At 56.6% G+C, this 27,902-nt stretch overlaps 1 protein-coding gene and 1 non-coding gene across 3 annotated transcripts in view; both read left to right on the top strand.

The window, feature by feature from the left end:
* Nucleotides 1-27,902, top strand: part of STAG1 (stromal antigen 1) — a 341,746-nt gene that overhangs the window by 66,621 nt on the left and 247,223 nt on the right. The gene's annotated exons all lie outside the window — the stretch shown is intronic.
* Nucleotides 15,964-16,036, top strand: TRNAV-AAC. The gene has a single exon. It is a non-coding gene; the product is annotated as a tRNA-Val (tRNA).

The following is a 27,902-nucleotide window of genomic DNA, read 5'->3' as shown; positions in this document are numbered from 1 at the left end:
AACTGCACTAGAAGTAGACGACGTGATTCCTGTCCACAGTAATAGCGATGGTATTTGTTAAGCGCTTACCGTGTGCCAAGCCTAGTGTTTTAAAAATCAACCGGTTCATGGTATTGATTGAGCAGCTACTCAGTTAATTGAGGAAATAAATCAATTCAACGAAGCACTTCATTCAATGGTATTTATTGAGCGCTTACTACGTGCAGAGCCCTGGACTAAGCGCTTGGAATGAACAAGGCGGCAACAGATAGAGACGGTCCCTGCCCTTTGACGGGCTTACGGTCTGATCGGGGGAGACGGACAGACGAGAACTTAATCATTGATTAAAAATATCAATAAATTATAAATCAATTAATCGATTCATTTAACGGTATTGATTCAACAGCTGCCGTGTGCACTTCAGAAACTGCACTAGAAGTAGACGACGTGATTCCTGTCCACAATAATGACGATGGTATTTGTTAAGCGCTTACGGTGTGCCAAGCACTGTTCTAAGCGCTGACGGGGATCTTCAGATCCAACTGGGAGGATTCATAAAGTCATTTAGAAATATTCATTCATTCAGCCGTATTTATTGAGCGCTTACCGTGTGCAGAGCGCTGTACTAAGCGCTTGGGAGAGGTCGGTCGTTTAGACTGTGAGCCCGTCATTGGGCAGGGACTGTCTCTATCTGTTGCCGAACTGTACCTTGCAAGCGCTTAGTACAGTGCTCTGCACCTAGTAAGCGCTCAATAGATATGATTGAATAAATACAAGAATAAACAGATGTGTTCCCTGCCCACGACGAGTTTACGGTCTGGAGGCGAGGGAAAAGAAGAGACGAGCGCTCCGGCGGTCGAGGATGTGAATCGATCCGTAGAGAAATGAGGCCAGAAGTCTTGGGTATAAAAAGACTAAGGCGCTGCCAAACTCCGGGGACCGTAGGAACCGTGGGAGAAGAAGAACGCGGTCGTCGGGGAGAGCCTTCTGGAGGCGGCGGAATATCAGAAGGGCCCCTGATGACGAAGAGAGGTTTAATAATTCATCCGATCGCATTTACTGAGCGCCTACCGTGCCGACGGCGAAGGCGAAGAAGCCAAGATGAGCTCGCGCCGCTCCCGCCGACTCCTTCCGTCGTCCTCCCACGGCCTCGTCCGCGCCGCCGGAGAAAGCCGAAGCGAAGTGGAAGCCCGGCGGTCCCGGCGGACGATGCTGTAGGGACCCGGGAGAGTGGAGACCCGGCAGGTTTTCCGTGAAGACGTCGTCGGCGTAAATCGTCGGCCTCGGCGAGTAGAGAAGGAGGTTTGAGGCGGCGGGCCGTCGGCCTGAGAAATGGATTTACATCCCTCCCTCTGCTCCCAATCCGTCTCCCTTCCCCCGCCCCCAAGCGACTAATAGGGATTTGGGGAAGGCCTCGGTTTGGAAAAGGGTAGTTAGAATGCCGACGTGTTGGATGGAAAAGCGTGCCCTGGATTTGATTGTCACGCGAGGCGAAATCTCAGTTATAATGGAGAGTTTCCCAAATTCCGACATGTAGGCGTTCGGATAAGTGACTGCTCTTTGCGAAGGTAATTGGATGAGCCCGTTTTACCGGAGCATTTTGGGGTTTTTATCCTTGCTCTGTGAGGTTCTCACTATAGGCTGTGCTTGTTTATTTCCATTAATCTCCTATGAGTCATACCTATTGTGCTCGTCCCGGGGTGGAAAGCAAACAATCTACCCATTTGGCTTCGGTGAACGTTTCTTTGGCAAAGCGCATGTTTTATGCGAAGGTCTCCATGGCTGCTCTTGCAGGGGGTGGGGAGGATGGTTTCTGATGAGCTGCGTTGGGGTAGAACGGAGTTCTCAACTTCTCTCTGGTTTCTTAGGTACTTACTTGAATCCTCCCCCCCGCCCCTCCCCCCCCCCCAAAATTGTAAAAATCCTCCAGTGTCCTTATTTGAAAAGTACCGCTCTTAGGTAAGCAGTGTGCTTTGATAAAAATCCCGGAGAGGCAACGAGGCCTAGCGGCAAGAGCCCAGGCCCGGGAGGCGGAGCAGTAAATACCCGTTCTCCGTCTCACTTAGACGGTTGAGCTCCACGTGAGCCGGGGACCGCGTCCGATCTGACTGTCTTGCCCCTCCGCCGCTGCCTAGTTCGGGGCTTGGCACCCAGTAGGTGCTTAACGAAGACCTCCTCATTTTTATCAAAGGTAGTCATCCACATCCCCGACTCCATCCATTCATTCAGCAGTATTTACTGAGCGTTTCCTATGTGCAGAGCGCTGGACTGAGCGCTCGGAACGGACAGGTCGGCAACGGATAGAGACGGTCCCCGCCCTCCGACGGGCTCACGGTCTGATCGGGGGAGACGGACGGACGAGGACGACGGCGATAGATGGAATCGAGGGGACGGGCGTCTCATTAAAACAGTCCACTGTGCCGCTAGAGAATTCTCAGTCAATCATATTCCCTGAGGGCTTTCTGGGTGCAGAGCACTGTACTGAGCGTTGGGGAGAGTATACTACAGCAGAGTTGGTAGACACCTACCCTGCCCACAGTGAGCTTACAGTGTAGAGGCATTAACAGATTAATTAGAGGCAGGCGTTAATATAAATCCCTGAGTTACGGATATGTGACCGTGGGGCGAGGGAGGAGGGAACAAAGGGTCAGTCGGTCAACTGTATTTACTGAGCGCTTATTGTGTGCAGAGCGCTGCCCTGAAAGATGCAAATCCCAGTGCAGCTCTCCTTCACCGCTTCGGTGGTGGTGTTTTTTTCCAGTTCCGGTACCTGGCATTCAACCCACCCGCGCGAATTCCTGGGACTTCTACTTCTCGGTCAGCCGGGACCTCGCGGCTTCCTCCTCCACCCCCCGGGTGCCCGAGCGCGGAAACGCTCTCCGCGTTGGGGCTCTGGCGATCGTGGGGCCAGGGTCCCGGGGAGGGGAGGCGGGAAGGAGGTCGCTTCCCGGCGGCGGCCATCTCGTGTCTCAGTGGAAAGAGCCAGGGCTTTGGAGTCGGAGGGCATGGGTTCGAATCCCGGCCGGGCCGCTTGTCAGCCGTGGGACTGTGGGCAAGTCACTTCACTTGTCGGTTCCCGCATCTGGAAAATGGGGATGAAGACCGTGAGCCCCACGTGGGACAACCCGATTCCCCTGTGTCTGCCCCAGCGCTTAGAACAGTGCCCGGCACGTAGTAAGCGCTTAACAAATACCGACGTTGTTATCGTCTGTGATCATAAATGCCCGGGAGGCATCTAGGTGTCGAGAGGGCCGGGGGGGTCGGATGTGCCTTGGCGTGCCGAGAATGTCGGAGGAGGTGGACTCTGGGGACGGTTTTAAATATGGAGAGCGTCGGGGTCTGGTGGTTTTCGAGGGGAACCGTGCAGAGCGCCGTACTGAGCGCTGGGAGAAAATGCACAGGTGGGAATTCGAGCCGGGGCCTGTCTCGGGGGGTGCTCCCAACCATTTCTCCTGTTCCAGACCGCAGGGCAGCGGCGGGGGCGGGGGGTCGGCGACGACGAGTAGGTCTTCCCCTTCCCTCGGTCCCCGAATTCATCAGTGGCGTTCTCTGAGCCACGTGCCGAGCACTGTACTGGGCGCTTGGCAGAGTGCGGTCCGACAGTTAGCGAACCCGCTCCCTCGACAGTGCTCCCTCTCCCCAGAAAGTTCAACACAGTCTCGGGAGTCGGTGCGGGGAGCGGAGGCGGGGGGGAGGTAAGCGACGGTGCTCCGCAGCTTCCCCCTCAAGACGCCGTGGAAGGCGCGCGGCCCTGGGAATCAGGGCGCCCGGGTTCGAATCCCGGATCCGCCACTTGCCTTCTGAGGGAGCTCGGGCAAGTCGGTTCACTTCTCTGGGCCTGAATCTCCCCATCTGTAAAATCGGAGTTCGATACCCGTTCTCCTTCCCCCTTAGCTTGCTGTGGGAGACGAGGATCCCGTATCCTCCCCGGCGCTTAGCGCGGCGCGCGGCGGACGGTGATCGCGTTACAGACACCGGAGTGATTGCGGAACGTTTGGCGGCGGCTCTCCCGGGCCGGCCGCCGCCCTCTGCGGCCGCCGCCCAAGGGGGCAGGGAGGGTGGGCAAGGAGGTGGGCAAGTACTCTAAGTGCCTAATACGGCGACTCTGCACGCAGCGCTCAGCAAGTACCACCGATTGACTGACGGAGGAGCCGCGTTTGGCTCCGAGAAGACCCTAGGGATGGCTCTCAAACCGTACGCTGGCAACCCCTGCGCCGGCCCGTATCCCCGAAATAGAGTTGGGCGGATATTCCGGCCGAAGGCCGCTCGAGGTCGTTCTGCGGCGTGGGAGGACTCCCCATTCGCTCGTTGTCGTATTCGTAAGCAGCGCGGCTCGGTGGGAAGAGCCCGGGCTTGGGAGTCAGAGGTCGTGGGTTCGGATCCCGGCTCCGCCACCCGTCAGCTGACCGTGGGCGAGTCGCTTCACTTCTCTGGGCCCCAGTGACCTCCTCTGGAAAATGGGGATGAAGACCGTGAGCCTCACGTGGGACGACCCGATGACGCCGTATCTCCCCCCAGCGCTCAGGACGGTGCCCGGCACGTAGTAAGCGCTTAACAGATGCCGACGTTGCCATTACTACGTGCAGAGTTCCGTACCAAGCGCTCGGGAGAGTACGGTATAACAGTAAACGGTCGCGTTCCCCGCCCACGCCGCGCTCGCGGTCCGGAGGGCCACCCCCCTCGCCCGGGACGTTGGTGGCCGTCCCGTACGGCGGATCCCGGGGCGGAGATGGATTCCCTCAGTCTGCGGTACGGGGACTCGATACTTGTCCGCCCTCCTCCTTAGACCGGGAGCGCCCCGTGGGACCCGATGGCGGTGTATCGGACCCCAGTGCTCGGTACGGTGAGAGGCGGCGTGGCTCGGCGGAAAGAGAACGGGCTTCGGAGTCCGAGGTCACGGGTTCGATTCCCGGCCCGGCCACTCGTCGGCTGTGTGACTGTGGGCGAGTCGCTTCACTTCTCTGTGCCTCAGTGACCCCGTCCGGAAAACGGGGATGAAGACCGGGAGCCCCACGTGGGACAACCCGATTCCCCTGTGTCTCCCCCAGCGCTTAGAACGGTGCTCGGCACGTAGTAAGCGCTTAACAGATCCCGACATCGTTAGCATCCTTATTACAGAGTACGTGCTTCACGAAGCCCACAGCTCTTATTCGTATTCTTTATGATTCCGTCTCTCCACGTTTGGCTGTCCCCTCTTCTAGACCTCAAGCTCCCCGCAGGCAGGGAGCGAGCCTACCGACTCTAGTTCATCCAGTCGTGTTCACTGAGCGCTTACTCTGTGCGGAGCACTGTACTAAGCGCTCGGAAAGTACAGTTCGGCAACAGGTGGAGACAATCCCTACCCGACAACGGGGTCTCGGTCGATTTGTCCATTCCGAGCGCTCGGTACAGTGCCCTGCCCGGAGTAAGTGCTCAGTAAATGCTATTGAATGAGTAGAAGGGAGAGACGCAACCAAACGCTTGTACTCTCCCAAGTGCTTACAACAGCGCTCTGCATAAATGAGTGCTCGGTAGATACCATCGATTGATGGATTGCCTAGCCGGGGCCATCTGTGTGATGGGGGCTGCCTCCTCCTCCTTCCCTTTCCTCTTCCCTCCCTCCCTCTCCCCTTTCCCCCAACCCCTCCACCCCCAATCCCTGCCCTCTCCGGTCAGCAGCGGCAGCCCCTCCCGTCTGGCTTCCTGGCCCTCCACCCCCACGGGGCCCAGTTGGCCAGGACTTGTTAGATATTTTAATGATCGTGGCATTCGTCAGACGCTTGATGATGTTGGCATTTGTTAAGCGCTTACTATGTGCCGAGCACCGTTCTAAGCCCTGGGGCAGGTGAGGGTAATCGGGTCGTCCCGCGTGAGGCTCACAGTTGATCCCCATTTTACAGATGAGGGAACCGAGGCCCGGAGAAGTGAAGTGACTCGCCCACGGTCACACAGCTGACGAGTGGCGGAGCCGGCAGCCGAACCCATGACCTCTGACTCCGAAGCCCAGGCTCTTTCCACCGAGCCGCGCTGCTTCCCTGACTGTGTCCTGAGCACTGGGGTAGATAGAAGATGAACTTCTCTGTGCCTCAGTTCCCTCATCTGTAAAATGGGGATGAAGACTGTGAGCCCCAGGGGGGACAACCCGATCCCCCCGTGTCTACCCCAGCGCTCAGAACAGTGCTCGGCACATAGTGAGCGCTTAGCAGGCACCAACAGTATTACGATTGCGTTGGACGCGGTCCCTGTCCCGCACGGGGCTCACAGTCTCCATCCCCGTTTTACAGGTGAGGGAGCCGAGGCCCGGAGAAGTGAGGCGACTTGCCCGAGGTCCCACAGCAGACGTAGCGGCGGAGCCGGGATTCGAACCCACGGCCTGCTGGCACACAGGCCCCATGCGGAGTTTCTTCGAGTGCCCGTGGCCTAGGTCGTAAACCTCTTAAGGGCAGGGATGATAGCGATGTTAATGAGTGTAGGGATCGTCCTCACGGTGGTATTTATTATGTGCCAAGCACCGGGACCAAGCTCCGGAGTAGGTGCCCAGTCAGATCGCCGCAGTCTCCGTCCCACCTGGAGCTCGCAGTCTGAGCGGGAGCCGGATCGGGTATTCGGTCCCCATTTTCGAGATGAGGAAACTGAGGCGCAGTGTCCGGCCCAAGGTCACACAGCAGGGAAGTGGCGGAGCCGGGATTAAAAACCCATTTTCTTTCCCTCCCTCCCTCCCTCCGTCCCCGGCCACGCTTTCCTCTGGGCCACGCCGAGGTTCCCAGTAGATGACGTCTATGACTTCCGACATCCCCTACCTCGAGGGCTGGATGCGGTGCTCCGTTCACCCAAGGTGGTTCATAAATCCGGTCGATTTATCAGGAGGTGTTTTACACCCCCCCCCCCCCCCCCCCCCGGCAACGTGACCCAAGGCTCTCCCCGTCTCTCCACCCCCGCCGGACGGCTCAGGGTCGGCCACGGGAGCGGTTAGCAGCCGGAGCCCGCCACGCGATCCAGGGGTAGCGCCGCTCGTGGGACATCGGCGTCCGTCTTCCCCGTCGGGGGGCCGGGCTCGAGACCGCGGGAGAAGCAGCGTGGCTCAGGGGAAAGAGCCCGGGCTTGGGAGGTCAGGGGACGTGGGTTCTGATCCCGGCTCCGCCGGCCGTCTGCTGCGTGACCTTTAACTTCTCTGTGCCTCGGTTACCTCGTCTGTAATAATAATAATAATGTTGGTATTTGTTAAGCGCTTCCTATGTGCCGAGCACTGTTCTAAGCGCTGGGTAGACAGAGGGGAAGCAGGTTGTCCCACGTGGGGCTCACAGTCTTAATCCCCATTTTACAGATGAGGGAACTGAGGCCCAGAGAAGTGAAGTGACTTGCCCACAGTCACACAGCCGACAAGTGGCAGAGCTGGGATTCGAACTCATGAGTCCTGCTTCCAGGGCCCGTGCTCTTTCCACTGAGCCACGCTGCTTCTCTATGGGGACGAATGACGGTGGTATTTAAGCGCTCGACTGTGCGCCGAGCACTACTCTAGGCGCTGAGTGGAAACCGTGAGCCCCACGTGGGACACCGCGATTACCGTGTAATAATAATAACGTCGGTATCTGTTAAGCGCTTACTGTGTGCCGAGCGCCGTCCTAAGCGCTTGGGGTAGACACAGGGGAATCGGGCCGTCCCACGTGGGGCTCACAGTCTTGTGTCCCCCCCTCGCTCCTAGAACAGCGCTCGACACATAGTAAGCGCCTATTACAGATCCTGTCGCGTTCTCCCATCCCGAGCACTCAGTCCGGCGTTCTGGACCCCGGAGGGACCGGGCGAGCGCCGTCGGTGGGTCGACGGCCTGTGGCCCGCCCCGGCAGACGGCTGGGTGGCCGGCGGGAGGGGGCCGGCGGGCAGCCCGACGGAGCCCGTAGACGCCGTCGTGCCTCCGAAGACCTTCCCTCCGGCTGCCGTCCGAGGAGGCGCTAAGTGGAACGATTCCGGGTTTAGCCCGAGTGCGGAGGACGTCTGGTGGGGTTCTCATCCCGGCCCCGCCCCCGGTCTGCTGTTTGACCCCGGACGGGTCACTTCGCTGCCCTGGGCCTCGGTTCCCTCGTCTGGAACACGGGGGTTAAGACGGAGTCCCGTAAGGGGCGTGGGCACGGAGAAGCGGCGTGGCTCGGTGGAAAGGGCCCGGGCTTGGGAGTCCCAGGTCGTGGGTTCGACACCCGGCCCTGCCCCTTGGCAGCTGCGTGACTGTGGGCGAGTCACTTCACTTTTCTGGGCCTCAGTTACCTCGTCTGGAAAATGGGGATGAAGACCGTGAGCCTCACCAGGGACAACCCGATGACCCCGTATCTGCCCCAGCGCTTAGAACGGTGCTGTGCACATAGTGAGCGCTCAACAGATACCAGCGTTATTATTATCACGGGCTGGGTCCAACTTGATCGGCAGAGCGAGGCACACGCCGAGTGCTTAGCTCGCGTCTCCTCCTGCCCCGGAGACATCTCTACTTGGACGTCCTCCCGTCTCCCCAAACTTAACGTGGCTAAAAGTGAACTTCTGATCTCCCCACCCAGACCCGATCCTCGCGCTCGCTTACCCATCACAGTCGACGGCACCACCGTCCTTTCTCCCTCACAAGTCCGTAACCTTGGCATTATCCCTGACTCCTCCCTCTCATTCCACCCGCTAATTCGTGCCATCGCTACCTTCACGGTATCGTTAAAGTCCACCCCTTCCTCTCCGTCCAAACTGCCGTCCCGTCGATGCAGGCATTTCTCCTCCCCCACCCTGATTATTGTATCAGCCTCCTCGCTGACCTCCCCGCCTCCTGTCTCTCCCCTCTCCGGACCGTACCCGGAGCAGCGTGGCTCAGTGGGAAGAGCCCGGGCCCGGGAGTCGGAGGTCACGGGTTCCAATCCCCGCTCTGCCACTTGTCAGCTGGGTGACTGTGGGCAAGTCACTTCAGTTCTCTGGGCCTCAGTTCGCTCATCTGTCAAATGGGTGTTAAGACCGTGAGCCCCCCCCCCCCCCCCCCCCCATGGGACAACCTGATTCCCCTGTGTCTACCCCAGCGCTTAGAACAGTGCTCTGCACCTAGTAAGCGCTTAACAAATACCAACATTATTATTAACATTATTATTGTTACCCCATTCTGCCGACCGAATCACTTTCCTTCAGAAACGTTGGGACCGTATCTCCCCACTCCTCAAGAAACTCCAGCGGTTGCTCATCTGCCTCGGCGTCAGACATTACTTCTTTCTTTCTTTCATTCATTCATTCATTCATTCGATAGTATTTAATGAGCGCTTACTCTGTGCAGAGCACCGTACTAAGCGCTTGGAGTGAACAAGTCGGCAACAGGTGGAGACGGTCCCTGCCGTTTCACCGTTGGCTTTAAAGCATTTAATCCCCTTTGCCCGCTCCTACCTCACCTCGCTACCCCTACTCCAACCCGGCCCGCGCGCTTCGCTCCTCCGACGTTCACCGAATCTCCATCTCGTCTGTCTCGTCGCCGACGTCCTGCCTCTGGCCTGGAACGCCCTCCGTCCTCATTCGGGCCGATAATTACTCTCCTCCACTTAACATTATTGAAGGCACATCTCCTTCAAGAAGCCTTCGCTGACTGAGCCCTCCTTTCCGCTCCTCCCGCTCCCTCCTGCGTCGCCCTGCCGTGCTCCTCCTTTCTTTCATCCCCCCCCCCCCCCCCCCCGGGTCCCGTCCCCACAGCGCATACGTATAGATCTGCCCCCCGCCCCTAGACTGTGACCCCGGGGTGGTCAGGGAAAGTGTCTTTTGTGACATTGTACCAAGCGCTTAGTACGGTGCTTTTCCAGGAGTAAGCTTTGCTCAATAAAATACAGTCGAATGACTGAATAAAAAAGAATTCCCCTAATAGTAATGATGGTATTTGTTAAGCCGTTCTAAGCAGTGGGATAGATCCAAGATAATCAGGTTGACCCGTGTGGAGCGCTCAGTCTTCATCCCCATTTTCCAGAGGAGGTGACCGAGGCCCAGAGAAGTGAAATGACTTGCCCCAAGTCAGCTGCCAAGTGGCAGAGCCGGGATTAGAACCCGTGACCTCTGACTCTCAAGCCCGGGCTCTTTCCACCGAGCCACGCTGCTTCTCTATGCCCCCTTCATGAATTACCCTCAGTAGCTTTCTGCCTCTTGGATCCCTGCCCTTCCAGCAGGGAATACGGCTGACGGGAAGGAGGTGGCGTGTGAACGCCGCTCTCTCGTCTTCGAAGGTCTGCTGCACTCCCACCTGCTTTAGGCAGCCTTCCCCGCCGGGTCTCTCCTCTCCCCAGCTTATATGTCCCCTCCTGCCTCAGCGGCCAGAGTACACTGGATCTGCCCCGGCGCTTAGAACAGCGCTTGGCACGTAATAAGCGCTTAACAAGTACCACGACTATCGTCGGCCCGTTCGGGCCGCCTGCGGACCTGGGTGCCGACACCCCCGCCGAAGCGTTAGCGGTGATGGACGGATCTTCAGACTCTCTTACCTTCTCCCGCCGTAGTTCACTTCTCCCTGGATCGTCAGCTCCCGGAGGGCAGAGATCATTTCCGTTCTATCCGTCGATCGATCGTATCTACCGAGTGCTTCCCGTCACGCTCTCGCCCTCGGTGCGGCGCCCTGGCGCACGCCAGGTGCTCGACGAATCCCTTCCGCGGACGAAACGCCGCGAACGAACGACTCGAACGGGCATCGGTTGGTTTGCTCGGGTTCTCGTCCGTCACTCCTGCCGGGAGAGTCCGTCATCGGAGGAGCCGGTTCTCCCGGGGAATATTCGACGAACTTTACTTGTTTGCGCTCAGACAGGAAGCTGCCACTGAATTAGCTTTTTCAAATATTGCCCGCTGCCTCCCAGAAAACTGAACGAAACCGGAACCCAGATGAACGTTTCTGACCCTCGATATTCGACACGGTCTCGCCCCTGCCGGCCCTCGGGGCCCTGACCGTAATTTGTTTTAACGTCGGGCTCCCCGGCCTCTCCGACCGAATTGCCACCACGTTAATACAGTCATTCGTCCTATCCCTCCTAGATGACTGCATCAGCCTCCTCGTTGACCTCCCAGCCTCCTGTCTCTCTCCACTGCAGTCCACGCTCCATTCTGCTGCCCGGATCACTCTTCTACGGAAACATTCAGGACGTGTCACCCCGCTCCTCAGGAGACTCCAGGGGTTGCCCGTCCACCCCCGCATCAGACAGAGACTCCTCACCGTTGGCTTTAAAGTAGCTCGTGCCTTTTCTCCTCCTCCATCTCACCTCGCTGCTCTCCTTCTACGACCCACCCCGCACACTCGGCTCCTCTGGTACCAACCTTCTAACCGTGCCTCGATTCCACCCGTCTCCCCGCCGACCCCTAGCTCACATCCCGCCTCTGGCCTGGAAGGCCCTCCCTCCTCAAATCCGACAGACGATCACCCTCCCCTCCTTCGTAGCCTTTCTGAAGGCCCGTCCTCTCCAAGAGGCCTTCCCAGACCAAGTCCCACCTTTCCTCATCTCCCACTCCCTCCTGCGTCGCCCTGACTTGTTCCCTTTGCTCTTCCCACCTCCCAGCCCCACGGCATTTTTACGTCCGTAGCTGCGATTTCATTCATTTATATCGAGGTCTGTCTCGCCCCGCTCTGGGCCAGAAGCTCATCGTGGGGCAGGGAACGTGGCTCTTTATTGTTTTACTGTACTCTTCCAAGTGCTTCGTGCAGTGCTCTGCCCACGGTAAGCGCTCGATAAATACGAACGAACACGTTCTTCACGGGCAGAGAACGAGTCTCCCAACTCTGCTGCAGCGTACTCTCTCAAGTGCGTAACACAGGGCTCGGCACGCGGTAGCTAGCGTTGCGTGATCGATCTTGGCTCCTTACGGCGGGGATCCTCAAAAGATTATTTTGCCGTGGCTGCTTTTGAGGCCTCCATCGAATGTCGGTGGCTCCAGCAAACGTGGAATGGGCACACTTGGGAATTAGTGATTTAGGAGTTCTTGGGTGAGAGTGAGCATCATTTTGTTCATCGCCATTAGTTCTGGTGTTTGTCATTTCCCCGCTTCAAGCTGTGACAAACCCGGGGACTGGAAACGGGGAGCCAGATGTTGTTCGGATGGCGTCTCCCTCCCTGCAGTCCTAAGGGAGCCCCGATTCGGCTTCAGCTCCTTTCGGGGGGCTTGGCCGGTTCTGGTTAATCCGGTTTTCACAGGGGGTAGGTGATGGTTGGCGGAAGTTTGGGGAGGCCCGTTTGGCAGTGGACTCGATTCGGCCCGGCTCCTCCGGCTCCCGTTCTGTCAGCCCTCCTCCCCTTCCTCCCTCTAGTTTGTTCGGGTCTGTCGGTCTCGGAGGCTCGGCTCTCTTTCCCCGTCCTCGCTTCTCCCCCTACTTTCCCGCCTGGGTTCGAACGGGAAGAAGCGTGCGTGTTGGCCGAGGCTCTGTCGTCGGCGCGCTGTGAGTCGGTGAGCTCAGGCTGGTGGGATCGCGGTTCCTATTCACCTATGGAAAACCCTTACATTTGCAAATAGAGGATATCGGCGCATCGGGGCCCAGGCCTCCCTCTCCGCCCCGATCGCCTCTAGCTGGAACGAGGGCCTGATGATAGTAATAACGATGAATTGTGGCGTCTAAGTAATTACTCCGTGGTAGGCACTCACTAAGCGCTGGGTACATAGATACAAGGTAATTGGGTTGGACACGGTCCCTGTCCCACTTGGGGCTCACGGTCTTAATCCCCATTTTGCAGGTGAAGTAACTGAGGCCTAGTGAAGCGACTCGTCCAAGGTCACCCAGCAGACAAGGAGCGCAGCTGGGATTGGAAAACCAGTTCTTTCTGATTCCTGGGCACGTGCTCTATCCTCCAAGCCAGCCGCTTCGCAAGAGTTGTTTTAGGCTGGAGGAGTGGAGGCCGGGGCCGGTTTTATAGTCGGGAGAATCTCTCCCCGGGCCCGCTTCTTTCCTCCCGGGTGTGGGTCCTCACTTCTTCCGAGGATCCTGGGTCTCAGCGGGCCAGCTTCCCGTCTGGGGTCAGCGGGTCCAGATCGAGAAGCCGTGGCTGGGCCGCCGCGGCCGCCTCGACGGTTTCCGCTGGGCGATGCTTCCTTGGCATTTATTTTGTTAATTTTGTTAACGAGATGTCCGTCGCCTCGATTCTGTTTAGTCGCCATTGTTTTTGCGAGATATTCTTCCCCTCGACTCTGTTTATCGCCATCGTTCTCGTCCGTCCGTCTCCCCCCGATCAGACCGTGAGCCCGTCAGACGGCAGGGACCGTCTCCATCTGTTGCCGACTTGTTCATTCCAAGCGCTCAGTACAGTGCTCTGCACATAGTAAGCGCTCAATAAATACTATTGAATGAATGAATGAATTGGCAGCCGCCGCTGCTGCCGTTGATGCCCGTCTCCTTGTTTGGTTTGGTTTCGTTGTCTGTCTCCCCCCGCTTCTAGGCCGCGAGCCCGTCGTTGGCTAGGGTTCCTTGCCGAACTGTACTTTCCAAGCGCTCAGTACAGTGCTCTGCACACAGGAAGCGCTCAATAAATCCGAACGAATGAACAAACGGTCCCCGCAGCCGAATGCGGCCTGCAGGGATCCTCCGCCCTTGGGGATCCGGGCGGCCCCGCGAGGCCGCTCCCACTTCAGGGATTCCCCCTACGGTGGGAGGCTTGGGGCACCGGGTTGGCCTGGTGGCGGGTGTTGATTCGTTCCTTCCACCATTCATTCAGTTGTATTTATTGAGCGCTTACTGTGTGCAGAGCACTGTCCTAAGCACTTGGGAAAGTACAGTACTACAATAAACGGCGACATTCCCTGCCCCCCGCAAGCTTACAGTCTAGAGCGGGGGAGACAGGCACCGATACAAATATCGATAAAATCGTAGATCTGTACGTAAGTGGAGGGGGAAGAGCGAAGGGGGCAAGTCAGGGCGACCCAGGAGGGGGTGGGAGATGAGGAAAAGTGGGGTTTAGTCTGGGAAGGCCTCTTGGAGGAGACGGGCGTCCGACGAGGCTTTGAAGGGTGGTGGCGGGGGAGTAGTTGGCGGGATCGAGGAGGGAGGGTGTCCCGGGTCAGAGGCGCGACGTAGGCCTGGGGTTGGCAGCGAGACAGGTGAGATGGAGGCACGGTTTCAAGTTGAGCACTAGCGGAGCGAAGCGTGCAGGCTGGGTTGCAGAAGGAGAGAAGCGAGGTGGGGGTAGGAGTCCGGTCGGTTCCCCGGGCAGGTTCCGCGGAGCCTTCCCCGAAAGCCCCGGAAGACCGTGGCAGGAACGGGAACGGCCGGAACGGCGACCTGGCGGCCCACGACGTCCGGAGCCAACCCGTCTTCCCCGGAGTCTTGGACCCGACTGCCTTTCGGGCCGGACCGATGGGGAACGGCGCGGGCCCGCGGGGAACCCGACCGGTTTCACGGAGGAGAAAGAGAAGCTAACGGGGGTCGGGCTCATTTCCCGGCCCCCTGTCGATCGGTCTTTCCGTCATTCTGAGTCGCTGCCGCTTGGGTGATTTCCCCGAGGGGGGAACGGGAAATAATCTGGGAAGCAGGGTGACGTAGTGGAGAGAGCCTTGGGCTTGAATCCCAGCGCCGCCACTTTGCCTGCTGGGTGACCTCGGGTAGGTCACTTGATGTCTCTGTGCTCCGGTTTCCTCATCTGTGCCGTGGAGACGGAGCGTCTGCAGCATCTGCCCTCTTAGCCGGCGAACGCCAAGTGGGATAGAGCTTAGTCCAGGTTGCCTAGCCCGGGTTTACCTCGGGACTGAGCACAGTGCAGAGGAAGGATGTAGTAAGCGCTTAATGTGTACCGGCGTTATCGCGATACCTTAAAATGGCTTTATGCTCAGTTATCTGTAATTCCAGCACCATCCGGAGCAAGCGCGTTGCGGGCGGGGCAGGTGTCCACCGACTCTGTCGTATCGTACCCTCCTAAACTCTGTGGGCGGAGAGTGCTCGACAGACACCGCTGATTCACGGACTCGTGCCATGTCATTATTTTATTTATTACACCTCCTCCAAGAGGCCTTCCCAGACTGAGCTCCCCTTTTCCCTCTGCTCCCTCTACCCGCCCCGCCTTCACCTCCCCGCAGCTAAACCCTCGTCTCCCCCCGTTTCCCTCCGCTCCTCTCCCTCTCCCGTCCCACCCCCTCGGCACCGTACTCGTCCGCTCGACCGTATGTGTCTTCGTCGCCCTATTTATTTTGTTAACGAGATGTACGTCACCCCGATCCTATTTATTTGCTATTGTTCCAATGAGGCGTGCTTCCCCTCGACTCTGTTTACCGCCGTGGTTCTCGTCCGTCCGTCCGTCTCCCCCGATCAGACCGTGAGCCCGTCAGAGGGCGGGGACCGTCTCCATCCGTTACCGATTTGTCCATTCCGAGCGCTCAGTCCAGTGCTCTGCACATAGTAAGCGCTCAGTAAATACCGTCGAACGAATGAAGGAATTACGGGGCTGCTTTGCACGTGGCGGTGTATTGCGGTCACGTCTCCTCCAGGAAGCCTTCCCTGCCTGAGTCCTCCTCTCCTCCCACTTCCTTCGGCATCACTCCTACTCGCTCCTTCATTCCCTCCCTTCCCCACAGCGCATATGTAAGTATCCGTTGGGAAGCAGCGTGGCTCATTGGAAAGAGCATGGGCTTGGGAGCCCGCGGTCATGGGTTCGAATCCCGGCTCCGCCACTCGTCAGCCGGGTGACCGTGGGCGAGTCGCTTCACTTCTCTGGGCCTCAGTTCCCTCATCTGTCAAATGGGGATGAAGACCGTGAGCCTCAGGTGGGACAACCTGATGACCCTGTATCTCCTCCAGCGCTCAGAACAGTGCTCGGCACCTAGTGAGCGCTTAACAAATGCCAACGTTATTATCATTTATTGATCTATTCATTTATATTAATGTCTGTCTCCCCCTCTAGACTGCGAGCTGGTTGTGGCCAGGGAATGTGTCCGATGCTGTAGTGTGCTCTTCCAAGCGCTTAGTACGGTCCTTGGCCCACAGGGAGTGCTCAGTAAATATGATTACTAGTAAAACTACTCATAATATTAGGCGCTCGGGGTGATTCCAGGTGTCCCGTTTCCATGGTGTAGTGGTTATCACATTTGCCTAACGCGCGAAAGGTCCCTGGTTCGAAACCGGGCGGAAACGTAGAAACTCTTGCGAAGCAGCGTGGCTCAGTCACAAGAGCACGGGCTTGGGAGTCAGAGGGCCTGGGTTCTAATCCCGACTCTGCCGCGTGTCAGCTGCGTGACCGTGGGCGAGTCGCTTCACTTCGCTGGGCCTCAGTTCCCTCATCTGTCAAATGGGGATGAAGACTGGGAGCCTCCCGTGGGGCCACCCGATGACCCCGGATCTCCCCCGGCGCTTAGAACGGGGCTCTGCACGGGGTAAGCGCTTAACGAATACCAACGTTATTATTCCAGGAAATCAATTACGGGGAGCTTCCGGTTTCAGAGAGGCAGGCATAAAGCAGCAAGAAGAAGCAAATAGTAGATACCCAAACCCAACCTTTTCCACTCCCTCCCCCAGCACCTGAGCAGTAAGAGCGCGGTCCCCGGCTTTCCAACTATTTCCAGCCCCTCTCCGAGGGTGGAATGTCGGCGGGATGTCGGGGCCGAGATGGCGGGCGGTGAAAAGCACCAGCCCTGTAACTGCCCTAGGGGAAACAGAGCCCATTCAGGCCCAGTGTCTCGGCCCGGCAGGTTCACGTCTCCGACGGGACCCAGCTCAAGGGCCACGTAAGCGGATGGAGAGATCTCCCTAGCGATATCCGGCGCTGTAACAACAATAATAATAATAATAATAATAATAACGGTTTTTAAGCGCTTACTGAGTGCCAGGCACTGTACTTAAGCGCTGGGGTGGATGCAAGGTGACTGAGTTGTTCACAGTCCCTCTCCCGCGTGGAGCTCCCGGTGTCCATTCTGTGGGCAAGTCACTTCACTTCTCTGTGCCTCAGTTACCTCATCTGTAAAATGGGGATTCAAACTGTGACGCCGCACGTGGGACAACCTGATTCCCTGGTGTCTCCCCCAGCGCTTAGTGCTCTGCACATAGTAAGCGCTTAACAAATACCAACATTATTATTATTATTTGACAGCTGAGGCACAGACAAGGGAAGCGAGTTGCCCAAGGTCACACAACAGACAGGTGATGGAGCGGACGAGTGATTGATTTCCTTGATTCACCCCGAGCGCCTAGTATTATTAGTAGTGTTACCATTAATCGTATTTATTGAGCGCTTACCGTGTGGAAAGCACTGTACTAAGCGCTTGGAAGGGCACACTATAGCATCGGACACGTTCCCTGCCCACAACCAGCTCACAGTCTAGAAGGGGAGACAGGCATGAATATAAATAAATAGATAAATAAATAATAATGTTGGTATTTGTTAAGCGCTTACTATGTGCCGAGCACTGTTCTAAGCGCTGGGGGAGATACAGGGCCATCGGGTCGTCCTAACGGATAATTCCACCCTCGGAGAGGGGCTGGAAATAGTTGGAAAGCCGGGGACCGCGCTTAACGAATATCATCATCACTAGGCAACCGTCTGTCGCCGGCTTGTTCATTCCAAGCGCTTAGTACAGTGCTCTGCACATAGTAGCGCTCAATAAATACTAATGAATGAATGAATGAATGAATAGGCGATGCCGCTTTTCAAACTGGGTACAAACCGGGTCGTGAAATAACAGGGAGGGGGCTCTCCCGGATTGCCCTTCATCTGCCGATTTTTAGCGTGGAATGCGTGCTGTCCGTCTCCCCCACCCACGCGGAAGGAAACGTACCAGAATTTTTAAAAAATGCGGCCAGCGGAAGAAGCCCTGGGACTCGGGAGAGACGGAGGCAGCGTTTCTGCGAGGCCCTGGCCTCTAGAGCGGGGGCGGTCGTAGTGGGAAGAGGAGGGCGGTAACTGTATTTATTAAACATTTTGCGTGCGGGGCGCAGGGCTGCGTATCGGGGAAAACCTCACGGGTGAAAATTAGACACGCCACCTCACGGGGCTCACCGTCTGATTACAGATAAGGGAGGGGATAGCGGGCCCACGCGGAATTCATTCCGTCGTTCATTCATTTAGTCCTCGAATCCTGTTTATTGAGCGCTTACCGTGCGCAGAGCGCCGTGCCAAGCGCTCGGGAGAGTACACTTCGACAGCGTGGCTCAGTGGAAAGAGCAGGGGCTTGGGAGTCAGCGGTCACGGGTTCGAATGCCGGCTCTGCCCCGTGTCAGCTGTGTGACTGTGGGCGAAGCGCTTAACTTCTCCGGGCCTCAGTGCCCTCATCTGTAAGATGGGGATTAACTGTGAGCCCGACGTGGGACGACCTGATTACCCTATACCTGTACCCCAGCTCTTAGAACAGTGCTCTGCGCATAGCAAGCGCTTGACGAATACCGACATTATCATTATTATTATGAACAATAGACACATTCCCCACCCGCCACGAGCCGGATTAAACAGTAAGCAAGTTGGGGATTAGGACTGTGAGCCCCATGGGACTGTGTCCGACCCGATTTCCTTGTATCTCCCCCAGTACTTGGCACAAGAGTAAGCACTTATGAAATAACTGTTATTATTTGACGCAGAGGTGGACGGGCCAGGCCAACGATATGCACCACAGTTGGGAGAAGACAGTGGTGGCTACTGAAGAAGAGTTTTGGGCTCCTTAATAATAATAATAATAATAATAATAACGATGGTATTTGTTAAGTGCTTATTATGTGCCAACCAGTGTTCTAAGCGCTGGGGTGGGGATAGAAGGTCATCAGGTTGTCCCACCTGGGGCTCATAGTCTTAGTCCCCATTTTACAGAGGAGGGAACTGAGGCACAGAGAAGTGAAGTGACTTGCCCAGAGTCACCCAGCTGACGAGTGGCGGAGCCGAGATCAGAACCCATGACCTCTGACTCCCAAACCCGTGCTCTTTCTATCGAGCCACGCTGCTTCCTCAGAGTCCAGAGTTGCGAACGCCGTCCGCTCTGGGGGCTGCTGCGGCAGCACCTAAAAGATGAGACGGATGTCATCGTGTACTTCCAATCCTAGGCGGTTTTTTTGTTATTTAAGCCGTCTCTTTTAAGCACTTACGATGTATCAAGCACTGTTCTAAGCACTGGGGTAATAATAATGATAACAGTGTCGGTATCTGTTACGCGCTTACTGTGTGCCGAGCACCGTTCTAAGCGCTGGGGGAGATACAGGGGAATGAGGTTGTCCCAGGTGAGGCTCACAGTCTTCATCCCCATTTTACAGATGAGGTCACTGAGGCACAGAGAAGCCAAGTGCCTTGCCCACAGTCGCCCGGCTGGCGGGCGGCAGAGCCGGGATTCGAACCCGTGACCTCCGGCTCCCAAGCCCTTTCCGCCGATGCAAGTTAATCGGGCCGGATACGTACGTGGGGCTGACGGTCCAGTGGGACAACAGACGTCGCGTCCCCATTTGGCAGTCGAGGAGACCGAGGCCCCCGAGAGGCGAAGCGACTTGCCCGAGGTCACGCAGCGGAGCCGGGATTAGAGCCCCAGACCCGGGCTCCGTCCACTAGGCCACCCTTCTTCCCCGTGGTCGGCGCCGGTCGGGGAGGGAGAGGAGTGACCAACGGCGGTCGCGGGGTTCTGCCTTCCGCTCGTCCGAGCTGCCGTCTCTTCCGCCGCGGTGCACGAACCGTCTTGTGGGTGCCTCGCTTTAGGTTGTTAAAAGGGAAAGCGTCCCTCTGGGAAAGGATGCCGAAATCAAGGGGAAATCATTCATTCAATAGTATCTGTTGAGCGCTTACTACGTGTTTACTGTTGTCTTAAACTCTCCCAAACGCTTGGTACGGCGCTCCGCACAAAGTAAGCGCCAAACAAATAAATACGATGGAATGAATTACAGATTATTTCTAGTAATGTCCGTCTCCCCTTCTAGACCGTAGAGTTCATTAGAGGGCAGGGAACGCGTCTGCTAATTCTGTTGCGGTCTACTCTCCCAAGTGCTTAGTACGGCACGCTGTGCACCGTAAGCGCTCGGTAGATACCACCGAGTGATTCTGAGCGTCCCAAAGGCAGAGTTTTTGTTTCGGGGTCCAGATTGTGCCTCGATACCTGATCCAGTTACGTTGGTTCATTCAGTCGTGTGAATTATTATGAATCGTATGAATTCGTATGAAGCATTATTGAACACTTGCTATGTGCAGAGCACCGTACTAAGCGCCCGGAAAGTACGATTCATTATCAGATAGCGACACTCCCTACCCAACGACGGGCTCACAGTCTAGAAGGGGGAGACGGACAACAAAACGAAACGGGTAGCCAGGCATCACCACCATCGAAATAGATAAATAGAACCCTAGATTAATGCACGTCGTTAATAAAATAGAGCAGTAAATAGGTAGAAATATGCCCAAGTGCTGTGGGGAGGGGAGGGGAGGAGGAGCGGAGGGGAAGGGAGGGCTCAGTCTGGGAAGGCCTCCTGGAGGAGGGGAGCTCTCAGTAGGGCTCGGAAGAGGGGAAGAGAGAGTTAGTTTGGCGGATGTGAGGAGTTAAAGTAAAGCGTCTTTAAATGAAGCCGCTCCAAAGCGTGTTGAACGGGTGTCGTCGGAGCTGTGCCCTGGGAAGGTATTGAAAAGTAATAGTTTGGTTTCTTCAGTGGCATTTGCTGAGGGCTGATCGTGTGCCAGGCACTGTACCGAGCGCCGCGGTCGATGGGAGCTTATCGGGTTGGACACAGTCCGTGTCCCGCACCGAACTCACAGTCTCAGGTCCCATTTTACAGATGAAGGAGCTGAGGCCCGGAGAAGTGAAATGACCTGCCCGAGTGGACCCAGCCGACAGGTGACGGAGCTGGCGTTAGAACCCCGATCCGTCTGACTCCCGGGCCCGGGCTCCGTCCACTAGGCCGGGTTTGAATCATTCATTCATTCATTCAATAGTATCTATTGAGCGCTTACTACGTGCAGAGCACCGTACCGAGCCCTTGGAACGGACAGATCGGCAACAGATAGAGACGGTCCCCGCCCTCTGACGGGCTCACGGTCTGATCGCGGGAGACGGACGGACGGACGAGGACAGTAGCGATAGGTAGGATCGAGGGGAATCCTATTAATAGTCTCATTCACTGTTACTAAAGTTCCTAGCAAACTTCCCTCTCTAAAGGTCAGGAAAAACATACAGCACATAATATGAATAACATGTTCTGGTGAGGCATTAAAAAAACCGCTGAGTTGGGCGTATATTAACTAAACAAACCAGCCAGTGGCTCGAGGTTGATGAAGTTTAATAGCTGACTGCCAGGTAAGGAGAGGGCCATTATGGAGTGAGGTGACAGATTGGTGCCGGGGGGGAGATGGGGGAGAGCGGCCCACTTTCCGTGACACGTTTTCCCAAGCGCGGTCAACTTCACGCGGCCGTCCGACGCGGGTTCGGACCCTGCGGCCTGGCCCCGGACCCCCAGCTCAGGTAGCCGACCCGGAAGAGAGAGCCGGGCGGGCCTTCCCTCCGGAGGCTGCGACGCTGTCCATCTTTCATTCATCGAATCATATTTAGTGAGCGCTGACTGTGCGCAGAGCACTCTACCGAGCGCCCGGGAAGCAGCGTGGCTCAGTGGAAAGAGCACGGGCCGGGGACTCAGAGGTCACGGGTTCGAAGCCCGGCTCCGCCGCTTGTCAGCCGGCTGACTTTGGGCAAGTCACTTCGCTTCTCTGCGCCTCGGTTACCGTAAAATGGAGAGGGGGACAGTGAGCCCCACGTGGGACAACCTGCTGACCTCGTAATAATAATGTTGGTATTTGTTAAGCGCTTACTATGTGCAGAGCACTGTTCTGAGCGCTGGGGTAGACGCAGGGGAATCAGGCCGTCCCACGTGGGGCTCACGGTCTTAATCCCCATCTTACAGATGAGGTCGCTGAGGCACAGAGAAGCGAAGTGACTCGCCCAAAGTCACACGGCTGACGAGTGGCAGAGCCGGGATTCGAACCCATGACCTCTGACTCCGAAGCCCGTGCCCTTTCCACTGAGCCACGCTGCTGCTCTGCCTGTCTCCTCCCCAGCGCTTCGATCAGTGCTTTGCACGCAGTGAGCTCTTAACAGATGCCATCGTTATTATTATTATTATTATTATTGGGAAAGTACAATACGACGGTAAACGGTGGCGTTCCCTGCCCAAGACGGGCTGACGGTCCAGGCCCGGTGGTCTCAGTTGTGGCCCCCTCTGATCGGGGAACAGCTGCACGTAGCCGCCCCTCTTCCCCCCTCCCTGGTAGCAGGGGTCGCCACTCCCGACTCCATCCTGTCGTAGGCTCCCAAGCACGGTGCTGTGCACGCAGTCAGAGCCCAGTAAAGGCCATGGATCGATGGATATACTGGCGACTCCCAACTCCGTCCTGTCGTCCTCTCCCGAGCACTTGGTCCGGTGCTCTGCACACGGTCAGCGCTCGATAAAGGCCGTCGATCGATGGACTGACGGATATACCGGCGACTCCCAACTCCCTCCTGTCGTCCTCTCCCGAGCACTTGGTCCGGTGCTCTCCCCACGGTCAGCGCTCGATAAAGGCCGTCGATCGGCGGATCGGAGATATACCGGCTCCGCCACTTGTCAGCTGTGTGACTTTGGGCAAGTCAGTTAACTTCTCCGTGCCTGTTACCTCATCTGTAAAATGGGGATCGAGACTGTGAGCCCCATGGGGGCCAACCTGATCACCTTGTTTCCCCCCAGCATTTAAAACAGTGCTTTGCATATAGTAAGCTCTTAACAAATGCCATCATTATTGTTATTATTACCACCCGACACCCTCTGTCTCAGAAGGCCACTTCCGGCCGGGTCCGCCCTCGTCGCCCAGCCGACGCTGACCCGAAACGAGGGCCGACGGAAGTAGGTCGGGGTGAGTCCTCCCGAGAGGAGCTCCCCACCCAGCCTGCTGCCTTTCCCCTGTCTTCCTCAGCTCTCAGGCACAGCGTCAATCCATCATTCGGTGGTATTTTTGAGCGCTTACCATGTCTAATGATAATGATGATGATGACGTTTATTAAGCACTTACTATGTGCAGAGCACTGTTGCAAGCGCTGTTAAGCGCTGTGGGGGGGGGGGTACAAGGTGATCGGGTCGTCCCCCGTGGGGCTCACAGTCTTCATCCCCATTTTACAGATGAGGTCACGGAAGCCCAGTGAAGTGACTTGCCCGAAGTCACCCAGCTGACAGGCGGCGGGGCCGGGATTAGAACCCGTGACCTCCGACTCCCAAGCCCGGGCTCTTTCCACTGAGCCACGCTGCTTCCCGTGTGTGTCTAGCGTGTCTAGGGCACTGGACCGAGCCCTTGGGAGAATCCAGTGTAAAAGCGTTGGCCGACGCCAGCCCTGATGTAACAAGTGCTATTTCCATATAATTATTCCTCTATTGGGGAAGCAGAGTGGCTCAGTGGAAAGAGCCCGGGCTTGGGAGTCAGAGGTCATGAGTTCGAATGCCGGCCCTGCCCCTTGTCAGCCGTGTGACCGTGGGCAAGTCACTTCTCTGCGCCTCAGTTACCTCATCTGTAAAATGGGGATTGCCTGTGAGCCTCACGTGGGACCACCTGATGACCCTGTATCTACCCCAGCGCTTAGAACAGGGCTCGGCGCATAGTAAGCACTTTACAAATACCAACGTTATCATTATTATTATTATTATTATTCTTCCGGCCTTGATGTATTGCACCGTTCGTGTTCCCCCTCCGGCTTTCACCATCTTCGGATCGCCTTTGCCTTCCCCGTTTAATTTTAAGAACCTTGAGGACGGGCAAGGGGTGCCCTGCTTCTTTTTGTAGTTACCGCTCTTCCCCCCGCCGAACTGAATTCCGCGCCCAGCACTCCATGAAAAGCACTTTTTAACGGCGTTTAAGTGCTTACTATCCTCCAGGCGTTGCACTAAGCGTTGGAGTAGATACGAGGCGATCGGCTTAGACCCGGTCCATGTGCCTCGAGGGGCTCACAGTCTTGATCCCCATTTTCCAGATGAGGGAATCGAGGCCCAGAGAAGTGAAGCGACTCGCCCCAGGTCCCGCGGCGGACAAGGGGTAGAGCCGGGATTCGAACCCAGGCGATCGAATGCTTGAAGCTGGGCCGCCTGACCCCACAGGAAGAGCTAGGTCCCCGCAGGCCTCCGTTCTGCATCCGTAGCGAAGAAACTGGGATTATGTCCCAAGCCCCCGTCCAGCTGATAAACGTCCTCTTTAGGATTCGGTCACTACTCTATACGGTCCCCGGATATGATGGAGTAAGTCTCTGTATCCTTGGCCTTTTTTTATGTGGGGCAGCAGATGGGTTGCCATCCGTCAGGCAGTGGTATTTATTGAGCGGTTACTATGTGCAGAGCACCGTCCCTATTTAAAGATGAGGAAACTGAAGCACGGAGACGTAAAGAAAATTGCCCGAGGTCACACGGTAGGCAAATGGCGGAGCCGGGATCCTCAGCCTAAAAATGGTAAGTGGGGACATGGGGCTCCTTATGGAAGGGGGCGGTGGGCCATTCGTTCCTCTCCACAGAAGAATAACCAAGGCCACTCGCTGCCTGGAACCGTGGAATTTAGTGAGCCCTGTACTGAATAACCTGGCAAGTGACTTCGGAAGCCAAGCACACGTTCTCTGCTCACAAGGAATTTATAGTCTAATGCAGAAGCGGCATAATCGAGTAGAACGGCCGTGGGCTTTGAAGGCAGGGTCTCGTGGTCCGATCCCGGCTCTCCTCTGTGACCGCGGGCAAGTCGCGTTACCGTCTCTGTGCCCCGATTCCGCCATCTGGAAAATGGGCGTTAAATCCCTGTTTTCTCCCTCCCCAGACTGTGGGCCCGTCGTGGGCAGGGAAGGTCTCTCTTTATTGCCGTATTGTGCTTCCCAAGCGCTTAGTACAGGGCTCTGCCCACGGTAATCGCTCAATAAATGCGATAGAAAGAACGAATGAATGTACTAAGCGCCTGGGGGAGCACAATACGACCGAATTAGCCGTCACATTCCCTGCCCATAACAAGCTTCCAGTCTAGAGGGGGCTTCTGGGATTTGCGATGCTAGGCCGCCGTCGTCATCAACGCGCTGCTAAATTCTCAAACACGGGCATCGGCCAGCGTCAGCGTGCCGTCTGCCGGGGCAAAGGAGACCACGGTACAGATGGGGAAAGCGAGTCGGCCACATTTCACACCTTCTGAAGAAGTAGTCGTGGTTTTTTTTGAATTTAAGCAACATGATCAAGCAGGTGATTTCAGCAAGCCTTCCAACTGTGATCACTTACCGGTTGAGCACTCGGGAGTGACTAGCGGGTTCGTTTCACAAGTTGGAGAGTGGTTTTTTGGGTTACTTTCGCAGACCCCAAATTCTCCTCTCGCTTATCTTCCTGCACTTGTCGGGGGAAGTCACTTCAGCGTGGATTTTGAAGTCGTCGGTTTTAACGGCGGTGACAGCGAAACGGTCCTTGGGCTCGGAAGGGAAGCTGCCCAAGGTGAGATTGGAATCTATGAGCTTGAGCGTCTTGGAGAGAATAGAAACCCGCTGCCCACGAAGACGTAGTCGGGGCCTTGGCCCGTCGGTGCGAGCGCCGACCGTGCAGTCGCGGGTCCTGGGGTGACTCGTCCGCAACAGCTGGCCCCGCGTACTCGGTGCCCGCGGCGCGAGCAGGCCGGTAGGGCACAGGGGTGCGGTCTGTGGTCACAGTGCTTTGCATTTAGTAAGCGCTTAACAAGTGCCATCGATATTATTATGGACCCATTTAGTTTTGTGGTGCATGACCTGCAGAGTGGCTTAGTGAGGGCCGGGCAACCATCGAAAGTTTTCCTTGACCACTGAGCGGCGCGACTTAGCCGATAGAGGACGGGCCTGGGAGTCGGGAGGGCCTGGGTCCGCCCCACGTCTGCTCCGTGACCTTGGACAGGTCACTTCACTTCTCCGGGCCTCGGTTACCTCATCTGGAAAATGGGGATTAATCGTAATGAATAAGAATTATGGTGTGTGAGCATCTACTAGGTGCCAGGCGCTGTACCTACGCGCCGGGGTGGATACAAGCAGATCGGATTGGACGCAGTCCCTGTCCCCCGTGAGGCCACCGTCTCGATCCCCGTTTTACGGATGAGGTAACTGAGGTCCAGAGAAGTGAAGCCACTGGCCCGAGGTCGCACAAGAGACAAGAGGTGGAGCCGGGATTAGAAGCCATGACCTTCTGACTCCCAAGCCCGAGCTCTATCCGCTACGCCGTACTGCTTCACGCTCCTAAAGAGTGTGAGCCCCGTGTGGGACAGGGACTGTGTCCAACTTGATTAACTTGTATCTACTCCAGTACTTAGAACAGGGTTTGGTACGTAGTAAGTGCTTAACAACCTACCATTCCTATAAATATTATTATTATTTTCTTCCACATCTGTGAGAAAACCCCGGGAAAGAAGCTTCAGGGGCTGCCCCCTGCTCCGCGCATCCACCTGAAAGCTTGGCCGTTGGTTTTAAAGCGCTTGAGCAGTCATTCATTCATTCAGTCAGTCGTATTTATTGAGCGCTTACTGTGTGCAGAGCCCTGTGCTAAGCGCTTGGAATGTACAGTTTGGCAACGCAGAGAGAGACCGTCTCCGCCCAACCACGGGTTCACGGCCCACCCTCTCCTGCGTATCCAGTCTCTTCCCTCACGACACCCCTCTCATACATTCATTCGGTCGTATTTATTCAGCGCTTACCATGTGCAGAGCACTGTACTAAGTGCTTGGGAAAGAAGAATAAATAAGCAGTGACCATCTCTGCCCACAGCCAGCTCACGGTCTAGAGTTCTTACCCCTAGAGCCACCTGGAGCTTAATCGTGTTGCCTTCCCGATTTTCCTCAGCTACATCGAGAATGTCGGGAACTGTCCATCCTACGAACTAACCGCCACCCCACGCCGAGATCCTTTTCCTCTCCTCTTTCTTCCGAACCTGGAATACCGCACCTCCGCCAGTTTTCCGCCCACTTCCGAGGCCGAGCCCGACATACCCCCGCTTGCGTGCTATTCCTCTCAAGCTAACCTGCTCACCGGGTCCGGTTGTGGTCTGCTAACCCCTTGCTTCCACTCTCCCTCTGCCTGCTACCCTTTCATTCATTCATTCTATAGTATTTATTGAGCGCTTACTATGTGCAGAGCACCGTACTAAGCGCTTGGAGCGAACAAGTCGGCAACAGATAGAGACGGTCCCCGCCCTCCGACGGGCTCACGGTCTGATCGGGGGAGACGGACGGACGAGGACGACGGCGATAAATAGAGTCGAGGGGGAGAACGTCCCGTAAAAACGACGGCAACCGAACAGAATCGAGGCGATGTACATCTCATTAACAAAATAAATAAGGGTGATGAAAACACATACGGTCGAGCGGACGAGTACGGTGCCGAGGGGACGGGAAGGGAGAGGGGGAGGAGCGGAGGGAGATGGGGGGAGAGGAGGGTTAAGCTGCGGAGAGGCGACGGGGGGGGGCGGTAGAGGGAGTAGAGGGAGAAGGGGAGCTCGGTCTGGGAAGGCCTCTCGGAGGAGGTGAGTTTTAAGTAGGGTTTTGAAGACGGATCCCAGCCGTCCCCATCTTCAGAGACCTTCCGAGATCATTTGTCCTCCAGGAGGCCTTCCCCCAGTCATCTAGCGATTTGTCGAGCGCTTACCGTGCCCAGCGCGCTGTACGGAGCGCTCGGGAGAGTACAGTGTTGGTAGACACGTTCCCTGCCCGCAACAAGCTTACAGTCTTCTCCCCTTGCATCCTCCCCACTCCTGAAACTGCCACCCGGACCCCTCCGCACGGAGTCCCGTAGTATTCGCGCACGTACGCGTTGTAAATACATCGTCGCTGCTTTGTGAGTCACTTAAATGTCGGTTTCCTCTGCTGGAAGACGCTAATCACGATAATAATGTCGATATTTGTTAAGCACTTACTACGTGCAGAGCACCGTTGTAAGCACGGGGGGAGATACAGAGTAATCAGGTCGTCCCACGTGAGGCTCACAGTCAATCCCCATTTTACGGATGAGGGAACTGAGGCCCAGAGAAGTGAAGTGACTTGCCCACAGTCTCACAGCGGACAAGTGGC

This window comes from Ornithorhynchus anatinus, chromosome 1 (assembly GCF_004115215.2).
Source record: "Ornithorhynchus anatinus isolate Pmale09 chromosome 1, mOrnAna1.pri.v4, whole genome shotgun sequence".
In the NCBI taxonomy this organism is placed as follows: Eukaryota; Metazoa; Chordata; class Mammalia; order Monotremata; family Ornithorhynchidae; genus Ornithorhynchus; species Ornithorhynchus anatinus.
Note: the sequence above shows the minus strand (reverse complement) of the source record. Positions and strands in the feature narration are given on the sequence as shown.